At 32.9% G+C, this 11,836-nt stretch overlaps 1 protein-coding gene and 1 pseudogene across 2 annotated transcripts in view; both read left to right on the top strand.

Annotated features, from left to right (window-relative positions):
• Positions 1-2,861, top strand: part of LOC127719243 (uncharacterized) — a 3,296-nt pseudogene extending 435 nt beyond the window's left edge.
• The window catches only part of LOC127720312 (uncharacterized), a 416,307-nt gene that overhangs the window by 93,990 nt on the left and 310,481 nt on the right, over positions 1-11,836 (top strand). The gene's annotated exons all lie outside the window — the stretch shown is intronic.

Below are 11,836 nucleotides of genomic sequence, written 5' to 3'. Positions count from 1 at the left end.
ATATCGTATAATCGTCAAAAAAATATTTCGCTCGGTCTGTTTTGATGTAAAAATATTACAGCTAATTAGTTGTCGTGTTTTGAAGCCGAAGTTTACCGATTGTCACCTTAGTAAACAATCAACAAAGAAGCATGGGTATTGAGGTATGAATGTGTAAAACATGTACAGTAAGATATAGTTTATTTCGATGACGGAGCAATGCGTATTGCGATCATCAGATTTTTACGTAAAAGGTCACGCTGAGGTCATTGCATACGGAAAACATGTCAGCGAATTATTGTATTGGAAGCCAATAGTTAAAAAAAGTAAATTTCTTCTAAATTTGGACAAATTAAAGAATTTTCTTGAGAAAAAAGTAAATGTACATAAGTTTTATAATAAAAACTAGCCATTTAGTTATAAAAACACATATGCATCAATTTTTTTTTTAATTCTAAAAGTTTCATGTGACTTTAAGCATTCGGATGCATCAATCAGGAACTAAACATTCAGAATGTTTTATGGCGCACTTTGTCCCAGTTAGTTTGAACCTTATTTATAAGTGCAACTAAGCAATGAAGAATATTGTTTTTGTTTTTGTGTTTGTTTTCTGGAGCATTAGATTCAACCAACTGCTCTGACTATCTTACCTAGCGTCTTGCGTTAACGATAACAATTTTATCCTGTTTTCCAAAATATGAGCCGTCTTTTTTTCTTCTTTTTCAAGTTAGTGTTTAACAAATTGGTAGCTTGACTATGCAAACGTTTTGGTAAATTTTATGTTTTATTATTATGGTATGAAAACAAAAACAGCGTGTACACCGTAACAAAAAAGAGAAATAACCCCATCACACTTTGTGAATGCACCTAGTCATGCTATCTGGATCATGTGTTGTTCATAGTTGATTGTATTTGTAAATCGGATGTTTTTTGAGCGATTTTATGATCAGTTAATAAATGCCAGTGCCGAAGCTCTTACTACATAGTGGTTAGTGCCCTTGGGAATTAACAGTCCAACAGTTATTGCGATCTTGATGTAGTTGACATTCATTGTGTTTATTTACCTGGGATCATCCGAACAGAAAATGACAAATAACTAAAGTTACGAAAATAAATAGAATCTTCTAATTATGAGTTGTGTGCTGACATACACTTATGGTCCTAGATACAGTCGATTATATATTTTTGCATTACACAAGCCAATGATTTCTCAGATTGTTTATTATGTCTTTATTTTAAATCCGTTGGATGTGTATTAATTGATATCTAAGTCTGGGAAAACATGCATGTTTATTTATTAGTTGAAATTGACTTTGAGCTAGCTTTTAGTAACTGCGAATACTTTTGTATCGGGGTGTCAGTCGATCCGTCTATCTGTCCGTCCGAAAGACCTTTGTTGGGAAACTTTCGTCAATGTTTTCTTGGCTTCTATGAAAGGGAAAGATTTAATATTTGGTCTGCAGCTTGACAATGTTGAGTTATAGCAAGAACGCGATTTTCGCCTATGTCATATAGCCACTTCCTCTTTGCCGTTAGTTTTAAATTTGAAAACACTCATTGAGTTCTATGAAGAGGAATGGTTTAATATTTGGTCTGAAGCTTGATAGTGTTGAGTTGCGTGGTTATTTGTTTTTATGTTTTGTGTCTTATATTGAATTTTACTGTTATACAGTTCCCGGAGATCACATTTAAATAAGCATAGCGCAATGACTTAAATGAACTAAAAAAAATAATTTTGGAAATATGAGCCTCAGTACTATTTATACTGATTATATGCAGGACAGTGTTTAAATGCAACAGATGCAAGGTATGAAATGACTATCCATTTTTTTTAAGGTGATGTATTTTCCTATATAGTTCTGGTTGTTGAAGGTAAACGTCTCTACACTTGACGATCACTTCTATCAATGTCGTCACCAGTTTTGACACGGCTGTTACAATCTCCGGAGTTCAAAGAAAAACGAGAGATTCCACTTACAGGAAAGACATATGAAAATATGTTGGAACTCCTCTATATTCTACATCGTGCGTATCAGAGAAAACTGTCAGGTAAATTGCTATCTTATTCGTTTAATGATTTTTTCTGTTGAAATTTGAAATAAAATACAATGCAAGCCTGAACTACTTCAAAAATGTATGAGTCAAAATCATAGTATTGATGAAATATATTGCATTGTGAATTTTAAAACGTCTTAATGATATACTTCAAAAGATTTCAACATAAAATCGCTTTGTTATAATGCATGACACGTGGTTGTTATAGACACATTTGATATACTTTATTACAAATTGTTACTATATCATTTTTTTATGTAAAATGTGCATCTATAAGAATATCCACAGTCATTTGATATGATTTTACTAAACGATTTATTCGCATACACAATCTTATGTTTTCTTATTTCAGATCAAAGTATATTCATGATTCTTTCATTGGCAGAAGAATACCAGATTTGGAACTTAAAACAAAAATGCGAAGAGAGTTTACTTCTTTGTTTGAACAATGAGAAAAATCCGAATGAAGAGCTTCTTCTTAAATGCCTCCATGGTTCCGATGAATTAAAACTGTTTGCTTTGTGGACTAAATGTCTACAAATCATTTCCAAACCCTCTTTGAGTATGACATCTTTGCAACGATGCACTGGATACGAGAACTTGTCCCGGTTTTTGAAAAAGTATGTTGGAAGCTTTCAAAGGAACAACGCGGGAGGAAGTTTTAAAACCAGCAACGCATCCAACGATGTCTTCAGGAAGAAGAGATAGTACCCTCTTTGTAAACGAGACTAACTTAAAGAAGGCATATTCTACTTCGTTTACACAAACAAAAAGTTAGTTGAAACAAATATATGAACAAGAAAATACGTTAATAGTGTTATGTATATTTTTATTTGTATAAAAGACTTTCTGCAATTTTCAATCGGAATTCAATCTCTTCCGACCATGCAAGACCATCATGGGTTGTCAAGATCGTTAACCCCGCCCCCCTCGTCGTCAATTGGAAAAAAAATCATGATTGTTTTGAAAACGTATGATACAAATTGTAGATAAGAAGTGAATACGTTACTGTCATAAATTAAAGATTTCATCTGAAAATTGGTTCCTTAAACCCAAAGAAATATAACGACAGATCAGTGGGATACATGTGTTTAAATCTATATGGTTGAATCTTATTTACAAAACACTTTCTCTTCAGCAACACCTTAAAATCTTAAAAGGGGAACTTTGATATTGCATCGTTTTGCAATAGGCTCCTAGAAAAAAATGCAGCGTTGAATAATATTAGTTACATAGTGTGCTAGTGACCTAATACGATATATATGGGGTCAGTAAATTTCATATGGGGTGAGAGCGAAGCTCGAATCCCCGTATAGAATTTACTGACCCCATATATATCGTATTAGGTCACTAGCACACTATGTAACGAATTTATCTTACCGACTATCTTAACTTGTGGTATTTAGACTAGTGGCCTATCAAAGTGATCAAGTCTTCAATACCGTTAGTATTAAGAACCTATACTTCCATAGGTCTATACAAAAACAAATGCCAACAATAACAACTTGTTAGCTTTAAATGTGTTTTATGAATTTATTTCAATAGTTCATCATCAATTTCTTCGTCTGTTGAAACCTTTAAGATTTTTCCTCAACATCGTGTTGTTTTTATAAAGAAACGTAACACCACTACTAACCGTGTATTGAAATAAGCCCCGCCTACTAACCCAATATGGAATATACACGGTCTCCATGCGGTTGCTTTTAACCAATCATAAAAATCCTAGAAATGTATAGGAGGTAAGATAAATATATGTGTTTGCTCATAAAGTTTCTTGAATCTTCTAACACACTGGCAGCTAATGAGTAAATTATAGGACTACAGACATTTTTTCCAGAGGTTATTGATGCTCCCAACCCAAACATTTGTTGTTTTTTTCTCTTTCAATTTCAACTTTCTTGGTACCAAGGATTCCATTCATGTGTAACGATCATGAATATATCACAGTAAAATCAACATAGTGAAATTTTAACCGACCAATCACATTCAAGTTGTTGTAGATATGCAAATCATATCATAAAACGAATAGAATTATTTTAAACAACGAAACATTTGTACTGTTGTTGATAATAAATCTATAAGAAGCTTCATACGAAATTTGCTTCGGTCAACGCTTTTATACACCAATAACATTACAAACAGAAGCATTCAATTCTTAATAACAGAAACAACCTTGTTCAATATTATTAAAAACTTAACTTCAGTTACTTGATCTAAATTATCTTTCGATGAAATAAGAACCTGCAACTCATGAAAATAAGAGTCATGTTCAATTGATCTTATTTTTTTCTATTCATGATTTTTAATATACTAGTTCTTCCACAGTGTACAAGGGACCTAATACTATATACTAGTATTGTGGGTCAATAAATTACATATGGGGCGAAAGAGAGCGAAACACCAGCCCTATATAGAATTTACTGACCCCGTATATTATATCGTAAAAGGCCATTAAACAATCCACTACCAATGATATTAATTTATTATATAAATATAATGTTATTGTTATAGTGTTCAGATATTTGAATGAAAATTGCACATACTATCTCACTTGTATATCTTAATTTTATGAAATTAAACAAATACTACTTTTAGGATCGCTTGGTGATATTTCATTTCCTTTTTTGGGATTTTCCATTTCGCAATATTGTAGTTCGCCGTCACTTGTAATTACCATTCCTTTTCCTTTCTTGTGCTGTAAATCTTTTTCAGTTGTGAAAAAAAGATATGACGTATACCTTATTCTAACGTTTCCACATTCATACTCTTTAAATTCGTTCATATTGAAATCAAATTTCCTTCTGCTTTCAATTGGTATCCATTTCATTTGTATTGATTTAGTTTTATTGCCGTATGCATAATTCCCTGCTTTTAAAAGATTTTCGTCAACTTGTGTAACCGGTTTAGCACTTTGGAATGTAACTTCAACTTTAACATTTCCTTTGTTATATATCGTGAACATGTTTATCAACGTTTATACAGTCAATGCTATCTACAATAAGAGATAAAACAATTTGTTTGTTCATGGTAATGGGTAATAATACAAAATAACTAAGTAAAAATATAAAAGAAGAAATTAAAGGGGCATTAGCTGTCAAATTCATGTTCACCGATTTGACTCAAATTCTCATATTTGATTAATAACATACTAAAATGAATATCAAAATTATAAGGTCTAAAATAAACAACTTACACTGCATTGGCTCGATAATATGTATCAGCATTTCGTGTGCATTTCAGATTAGACGCCATCTAATTAAAAGCGAGGTGACCTCCGAGGACTGCCGACGGTCATTTAACACGAAATATACTTAGATATAGATATAAATAGATACTCGTGCAATTGGATTTTTCTAGGTCTGTTTGATTTCATATTATAGGTTAAAACATATGTAAATCATCGTGTTTACCTGTATAAGAAAGAGTTTTTGCGGATCGAATCAGACAACCAAATGGGTGACCATTGTTTCACTTTCAATGTTGACATTCTTTTCCTTTTAATAACTGAAAACGACTTATTCACGCGTAACCAATATCTAGCTAAGGGATTGAATTATAAGTCACATGAATACGGATTCAATGAGGTCGAATTATTGACTTGCAAGTGAATAATTCATTAGCGATGTTTCTTAGTTTATTTTGACAAAATTGAACCAACTGGCTGCTAAAAGCGAATTATTATTTCACTATTTCACTTTCATTAATGATTGAAAAAAAAAAGAAAATCATATTTTTTTTATATCTCATAGCTAATGCCCATTTAACAACAAGCATGTTATACATATTTTCCTTAAGGCGAAAATGACAAATAACTATATATTTGAAAAAAAGTATAATATAAGCTACATTTGATTATCAATATGCTTTGAGTGTTGCTGAAAATACAGGTATTTGTTGCTAAAATATTTGTTATCTCTATGTTAATAAACTTTGATTTGATCTTTCAGTGTGATAATTTCCCATTTAAAAAGTTTCTTCAGGGGGAAAGAAGCTAGGCAGGCGGATCGGAATGCCGTCCGCAGTCGAGCCGGGGGAAAAATACTATTCGACTGAATATATTTTAATCAGTCGAGTAGAGTAAGAACACGACGATACCAAGCCTTCGTAACATCAATGTGTTTGAAACTAAAATGTGCTGATTAAGCTTTATTTCAATTTGAATTTAATCAATAATACAGATGTGTAAAATTGAAAAATTTATGTATCACTCAAAAATTATTACACCAGGGTTTTCGATATCATAAACTAGTCAAAACATTTACTAAATTTTATCATCGGTATAAGGACATCATTCGTAAATATAACTCAATATGCAGACATCTTATACGTTCGGGTATTTCACATCCAATCTTTTATGGTAATATTCTTTACAAAGCACACAAATGTCAGTATTCACCTCAAAAGCTAACAAAACCTTTAAACAGACTTATTAATAAGGGATATAGTTACGATACTGTTGTCAGGTCATTAAAGATTGCATATTTTGGCTTTAATATTGATTCACTTATAGGGTCTTTGCATCGGAATTAAACATATTTATTCTAAAACCAGTTTTTGGCATGACACGGGTTATGTTCTTCTCATATATTTTATGATGGTATAATACTAAACCCCTAACAGGAGGGATTGTGCCTGATATTCATATGATGAAGACATTATCTTTCAATCAGTTTAATTGAGGTCTGGAGCTGGCATGTCAGTAACTGCTAGTAGTCTGTTGTTATTTATGTATTATTGTCATTTTGTTTATTTTCTTTTGTTTCCTATTCTGACATCGGACTCGGACTTCTCTTAAACTGAGTTTTACTGTGCGTACTGTTGTACGTTTGCTTTTTCTACATTGGCTAGAGGTATAGGGGGAGGGTTGAGATCTCAAAAAACATGTTTAACCCCGCCGCATTTTTGCGCCTGTCCCAAGTCAGGAGCCTCTGGCCTTTGTTAGTCTTGTATCATTTTCAATTTTAGTTTCTTGTGTATAATTTGGAGTTTAGTATGACGTCCATTATCACGGAACTAGTATACATATTTGTTTAGGGGCCAGCTGAAGGACGCCTCCGGGTGCGGGAGTTTCTCGCTGCATTGAAGACCCATTGGTGGCCTTCTGCTGTTGTCTGCTCTATGGTCGGGTTGTTGTCTCTTTGACACATTCCCCATTTCCATTCTCAATTTTACTTAGTAAAGAGAATTGAAACGAGGAATATGTAAAAGAGACAACAACCCTACTACCAAAAAGCAGAAAACAGCCCAATGCCACCAATAGGTCTTCAACGTAGCGGAAAATCCAGCACCCGGAGGCGGGCTTCATCTGGCCATTAAACAATACTGGATACTAGTTCAGCGAAATGGACGCCACATTAAACTCCGAAGCATACAAATTAACTTTTTAAAAAGCACATAAGACTAACTTGGCTAAAGGTTCCTGACTATATATATATAACACAACGTCCGTCCTCGCAAACTTGTTAAGGGTTTCTAGCATACAGTTTTTTCTTTTTTTTCAATTCCTATCGGTAAACAAACATAACTGTAATAGAACACCAGAGTGACGTGCGTTGTTTGTCTTATAAATATCTTGATATCTATAATAGGTCATGTAGGTAGAGAAAATCAGATATGAACAACAATGCTTAGAATGTCAATATCTATCTACTTCATACACAAAATTTATCAAATTACTCCTCACAGGAAGAAGGAGGAAGAGGACGACCACGATAACGACAACAATGACGAAGACGATGATGACAACTATTATGATGATGCTCAAAACGCTGAGCTGAATTTTTAACGTGCTAGTTCACAAGATAGCAGTCAACATGCAGACATGTCGCCTTATCCTGCTTTGACTTCAATTTTAAGAGGAAAGTCTTTGCCCTTACTCCTAAATGATACGTATTTTGTAGAAAAGCAGTTAATTCTAATTTTAAAGTCTTTGATTTTACCTGGCCGATGTTTGAACCCACGCTCTCCTGCAGTCGAGGACAGCGCAAGCACGCTACGCTATATATGTTGGTACAGGTTGAAGCCACCACCAGGAGACCAGCGAGGCGGTTTATAGTTTTAAATATCTGTTTTAACTGTTTTGGCAGATTAGATGAAACGTAATACCATGCCAAAATTTTATAAAGCATTAAAATGTTAAAATATAAAAGTGTTAGAGCAAAATAAAGCTATACAAGTAGAAAGTGCAATGTTCTTTTTTCAATCAAACTTTATTGTATAAATAAGTTTTTACTTACAATTTTATCCTTCACAACAACACTGTATTCTTTTGATGTCCGTTTTTGTGCAGACTACCGTTCTGTTTCTAATCGATTGAAAAATATAATCCATAGGCTGCACGGGTTTATTCATTGTCTAAACAAAATGCAACAGTATCTTATCTTAAAGTTAATTCTGTAAATATTGATACTGAAAAAGAATGAGCGAAAATAAAAGATTCATAACTTAGAAAAGGAAAAATTGATTTTAACATACTAGTAACTATAATTCAATTCTCTTAAACGGAAATCCATTTTAAGGCATGTTAAAATAAAATTGGAAATTTGACTCCCTTTTTAAACGGATATTGGGAATTTTGAAAGAACTCTTTTGTTAAAAATTAGTGAATAAGAAAATAGTCGATATTATCATATATAAAATTGAGAATAGAAATGGGGATTGTGTCAAAGAGACAACAACCCGACCAAAGAGCAGAAAACAGCCGAAGGCCACCATTGGGTCTTCAACACAGCGAGAAAATCCCGCACCCGGAGGCGGGCTCGAGCTGGCCCCTAAACAAAATGTGTACGAGTTCAGTGAAAATGAACGTCACACTAAAGTCCAAAACATATAAATGAACTAAAATCAAAAAAACATACAAGACTTACAAAGCCAAAGGCCAGAGGCTCCTGGCATGGGACAAGCACAATCCCTCCCGTTAGGAGTTTAGTATCATACCATCATAAAATATACGAGAAGAGCATAACCCGTATCATGCCAGCAACTGGTTTTAGAATGTTGTGATTTGTATTTCAGACTGGTTTCGGGATTTTTCAGTTTGGTAAAATATATCCGTGAAATTCAAACTCTTGCTATTCTTGAGCAACTTTGTGTTTCTTATCGTACTCTATATACTTAAATGGCTAGTTTTTTTTTCTATAAAACACGTGTTCATGAACTTTCTTTTAAAGAAAGTCCTTTATCTTATAAAAATCTTCAGTACTACTATTGAATTATTATCTTCCAATACTGTAATTCGACGATAGCCTTTCAGTGTGAAGTGACCTTAACCACAAGACCTCTCGTTAGAACTTTGGAAACCACACAGCTGAAGTGCAAATGGAAAAGCTATGAAAGAAAAGGTAAACAAACATGGATAGTGTTAACTGATTCTAAAAAGAAAAAAATGAATACACCAAATCAGTTAACAACTGCTATGACAAAGTTAATTCAAAATGGAAACGCACGAAAAAAATAAATATCGCTCTGTCATCTCACTTATTTTTCACGTGCTCCATAAAACTTTGATTGTTTATATGGGATACGATGGGTAAACGTATGCAACAAACCCGAAACTTAATTAGCAATCAAAGTTTGCGATCAACAGTCACTGAATGAAATATTTTCCTGTCGATTATATGTCATTGATTTGTAATAAATGAAAGCCTGGATGGGTGTACAGAATAGAAATGTATGGACCGACACTGCAGAAAATGGTCAAAAAGAAATAAAGAATAGAGAAAAATAGGCCAACAATTAAGAGTAGGGAATAGTTTGATGCTAAGATATAAAGAAAAACGAATAATAGACAACAAGGAATAAGACAAATGGCCCAAAATGTAAATAATTCAGAATTGAACTCCCTTCCATCCAGACCCTCATAAATGTAAAACAATGTGCATAGAGGAGTTAATTTATAGTATTTATGCTTGCATAGGTTCAATAATTTCCTTAACATTATAATCAAAAGAAAACTGTAATGTAGATAATAAGAAATCGAGTGCAATTTTGTAATCTGTTAATACTGAGCATCATTTGTTCGATGATCATGTATGAAAAGCTTTAAGAAAATAAATAATGATATTACAGGTATGAAATCAAACGACCATCATTTTGGTTTAGCTCGAGTTTGACACGTGGTACAATAAACATCATGTTTCTGAAAAAACTTTAACTCTGTAAGCCCAAGACCATTTTATGAAGTCTAAAAATCCAAAAACTTAAATTCATATGAAACGAGTGACTGGTGAAAAATAATGTTAATCAAATTAAAAAAAAACATAAACAAAAAACAAGAACCTAATATACTTCTATCATAAATATACATGCATTGGTTCCATATTGTGCACATTGTTGTTGTAAACTGGTGCCCTTTATGGGTTCTTGATTAGAATAATAAAATTCTTATCCTTATTCTTATTCTGATATATCATAAACTTAGTCTTCTGTGCACGATTTTATCATTTTTTTACGCATCCATATCGTATAATCGTCAAAAACACCTTTCGCTCGGTCTGTTTTGATGTGAAAATATTACAGCTAAGTAATTGTCATGTTTTGAAGCCGAAGTTTACCGATTGTCACCTTAGTAAACAATCAACAAAGAAGCATGGATATTGAGGTATGAACGTGCATAACATGTACAATAACGTAAAGTTTATTTCGATGACGGAGCGATGCGTATTGCAATCACCATATTTTTACATAAAAGGTCACACTGAGGTCACTGGATACGGAAAACATGTCGGCGAATTATTGTCTGGGAAGCCAATAGATTAAAAAAAATACATTTCTTCTAAATTTGGACAAATTAAAGATTTTTCTTGAGAAAAAAGTATATGTATATAAGTGTTGTAATAACAAATTATAAGGTCTAGAATAAAAACTTGCACTGCATGGGCTCGAAAATATGTATTAGCATTTTGTGTGCATTTCAGTCTAGACGTCATCTAATTAACCAGTGAGGTGACCTCCGAAGATTGCCGACGGTCATTTAACACGATATATACATAAATATAGATATAAATAGATACGCGTGCAATTGGATTTTTCTGGGTCTGTTTGATTTAATATTATAGGTTAAAAACATATGTAAATCATCGTGTTTACCTGTATAAGAATGAGATTTTCTGGATCGAATCAGACAACCAAATGGTGACTCTTGTTTCACTTTCAATGTTGACATTCTTTTCCTTTTAATAACTGAAAACGCCTTATTCATGCGTAACCAATATCTTGCTAAGGGATTGAATTGGGAGTCACATGAATACGCATTCAATGAGGTCGAATTATTGACTTGCAAGTGAATAATTCATCATCGATGTTTTTTTTAGCTTATTTTGACAAAATTGAACCAACTGGCTGCTAAAGGCGAATTGTTATTTCACTTTCATTAATGATTGAAAAATAAAGAAAATCATATTTTTTTATATCTCATAGATAATGCCCTTTTAACAATAAGCACGTTATACATATTTTCCTTAAGGCGAGAATGACAAATAACTATATATTTGAAAACAGTATAATATAAGCTACATTTAATTTTCAATATGCTTTGAGTATTGCTGAAAATTAAGGTATTTGTTGCTAAAATTTGTTATCTGTAAGTTAATTAATTTTGATTTGATCTTTCAGTGTAATAATTTCCCATTTAAAAGGTTTCTTCAGGGGGGAAAGAAGCTAGGCTGGCGGATCGGAATGCCGTCTGCAGTCGAGCCGGGGAGAAAAATTCGATTCGATAAAATATATTGTTATCAGTCGAATAGAGTGAGAACACGACGACACCAAGCTTTCGTAACATCATTGTGTTTTAAACTAAAATGTG

This window comes from Mytilus californianus, unplaced genomic scaffold, assembly GCF_021869535.1.
Source record: "Mytilus californianus isolate M0D057914Y unplaced genomic scaffold, xbMytCali1.0.p SCAF_11, whole genome shotgun sequence".
NCBI classification, from domain to species: Eukaryota; Metazoa; Mollusca; class Bivalvia; order Mytilida; family Mytilidae; genus Mytilus; species Mytilus californianus.
This window is presented reverse-complemented; position numbering and strand designations above follow the sequence as displayed.